The 2,777-nt window shown below is 41.4% G+C and overlaps 1 non-coding gene across 1 annotated transcript; it reads right to left on the bottom strand.

The window, feature by feature from the left end:
* Positions 1 to 567: 567 nt before the first annotated feature.
* LOC130978420 (small nucleolar RNA R71) lies at positions 568 to 671 on the bottom strand. The gene has a single exon (XR_009086065.1). It is a non-coding gene; the product is annotated as a small nucleolar RNA R71 (small nucleolar RNA).
* Between the last annotated feature and the right edge of the window lie 2,106 nt (positions 672 to 2,777).

Raw genomic sequence — 2,777 nt, 5'->3', positions numbered from 1 at the left:
TCTTCCTTTTCTTTTTCTCTTCTCTTTCATATGAGCAGGAACAAGGAAAAAGGCACTCTTGTTGAAACTGATCCTGAACCTGAAAGGACTCTGAAGAGAAAACTAAGAGAAGCTAAATTACAACAATCCAGAGACAACCTTTCTGAAATTTTCGAACAAGAGAAGGAGATGGCAGCCGAACCCAACAACAATTATGCAAGGAGGATGCTTGGTGATTTTACTAAACCCACGTCCAAGTTTGATGGAAGAAGCATCTCAATTCCTGCCATTGGAGCAAACAATTTTGAGCTGAAACCTCAATTAGTTGCTCTAATGCAACAGAACTGCAAGTTTCATGGACTTCCATCTGAAGATCCTTACCAGTTTTTAACTGAGTTCTTGCAGATTTGTGAGACTGTTAAGACGAATGGAGTAGATCCTGAAGTCTACAGGCTCATGCTTTTCCTTTTTGCTATAAGAGACAGAGCTAGAACATGGTTGGACTCACAACCTAAAGATAGCCTGGACTCTTGGGATAAGCTGGTCACGGCCTTCTTGGATAAATTCTTTCCTCCTCAAAAGCTGAGCAAGTTTAGAGTGGATGTTCAGACCTTCAAGCAAAAAGATGGTGAATCCCTTTATGAAGCTTGGGAAAGATACAAGCAGATGACAAAAAAGTGTCCTTCTGACATATTTTCAGAGTGGACCATATTAGATATATTCTATTATGGTCTATCTGAGTTTTCCAAGATGTCACTGGACCACTCTGCAGGTGGATCCATTCACCTAAAGAAAACGCCTGCAGAAGCTCAGGAACTTATTGACATGGTTGCAAATAACCAATTCATATACACTTCTGAGAGGAATTCCGTGAATAACGGGACGCCTCAGAGGAAGGGAGTTCTTGAAATTGATGCTCTAAATGCCATATTGGCTCAGAATAAAGTGTTGACCCAGCAAGTCAACATGATCTCTCAAAGTCTGAATGGATGGGAAAATGCATCCAACAGTACTAAAGAGATAGCTTCTGAAGAAGCTTATGATCCTGAGAACCCTGCAATGGCAGAGGTTAATTACATGGGTGAACCTTATGGAAACTCCTATAATTCATCATGGAGAAATCATCTAAATTTCTCATGGAAGGATCAAAAAAAGCCTCAACAAGGCTTTAAAAATGGTGGAAGAAACAGGCTCAGCAATAACAAGCCTTTTCCATCATCTTCTCAGCAACAGACAGAGAATTCGGAGTAGAGCCCCTCTAATTTAGCAAACTTAGTCTCTGATCTGTCAAAGGCCACTTTAAGTTTCATGAGTGAGACAAGATCCTCCATTAGAAATTTAGAGGCACAAGGTAGCCAGCTGAGTAAGAAAGTAACTGAAACTCCTCCTAGTACTCTCCCAAGCAATACTGAAGAAAATCCAAAGAGAGAGTGCAAGGCCATTGACATAGTCAATATGGCCGAATGCAAGGAGGAGGAGGAGGACGTGAATCCCAATGAGGAAGACCTCATGGGACGTCTCTCAAGCAAGAAGGAGTTCCCTATTGAGGACCTAAAGGAATCTGAGGCTCATATAGAGACCATAGAGATCCCACTAAATCTCCTTCTGCCATTCATGAGCTCTGAAGACTATTCTTCCTCAGAAGAGGATGAAGATGTAACTGGAGAGCAAGTTGCTCAATATCTAGGAGCCATCATGAAGCTGAATGCCAAGTTGTTTGGTAATGAGACTTGGAAAGATGAACCTCCCTTGCTCATTAGTGAACTAGATACATGGATTCAGAAAACTTTACCTCAAAAGAGACAAGATCCAGGCAAATTCTTAATACCATGTACCATAGGCACTATGACCTTTAACAAGGCTCTGTGTGACCTGGGGTCAGGCATAAATCTTATGCCACTCTCTGTAATGGAGAAACTAGGGATCATTGAAGTACAACCTGCTGTATTCTCATTACAAATGACAGACAAATCAGTAAGACAAGCTTATGGATTGGTAGAGGACGTGCTAGTGAAGGTTGAAGGCCTTTACATCCCTGCTGATTTCATAATCTTAGATACTAGGAAGAATGAGGATGAATGCATCATCCTTGGGAGACCTTTCCTGGCCACAGCAGGAGCTGTGATAGATGTTAACAGAGGAGAATTAGTCCTTCAATTGAATGGAGACCACCTTGTGTTTAAAACCCAAGGGTGCTCTTCTATAAACATGGAAAAGAGGCATAGTAAGCTTCTCTCAGTACAGAGTTAAACAGAGCCCCCACAATCAAACTCTAAGTTTGGTGTTGGGAGGCCACAACCAAACTCTAAGTTTGGTGTTGAACCCCTATATCCAAACTCTAAGTTTGGTGTTGGGAGTCCACAACATTGACCTGATCACCTTTGTGGCTCCAAGAGAGCCCACTATTAAGCTAGTGACATTAAAAGAGCGCTTATTGGGAGGCAACTCAATTTTTATTTATCTAATTTTATTTTTTATTTTACTGTTATTTTGTGTTTTATTAGGTTCATGATCATGTGGAGTCACGAAAAAAATACAAAAATTAAAATCAGAATAAAGAAAACAGCAGAAGAAAAATCACATCCTGGAGGAAGGACTTACTGGCATTTAAATGCCAGTAAGGAGCATCTGGCTGGCGTTCAATACCAGAACAGAGCATGGATCTGGTGTTGAACGCCAGAAACAAGCAACATCCTGACATTTGAACGCCAGGAATATGCCATGAGGAAAGCTGGCGCTGAACGCCAGTAACAAGCATGGAACTGGAGTTCAACGCCAGAAACATGCTGCACATGGGC

Source organism: Arachis stenosperma, chromosome 4 (assembly GCF_014773155.1).
Source record: "Arachis stenosperma cultivar V10309 chromosome 4, arast.V10309.gnm1.PFL2, whole genome shotgun sequence".
NCBI classification, from domain to species: Eukaryota; Viridiplantae; Streptophyta; class Magnoliopsida; order Fabales; family Fabaceae; genus Arachis; species Arachis stenosperma.
Note: the sequence above shows the minus strand (reverse complement) of the source record. Positions and strands in the feature narration are given on the sequence as shown.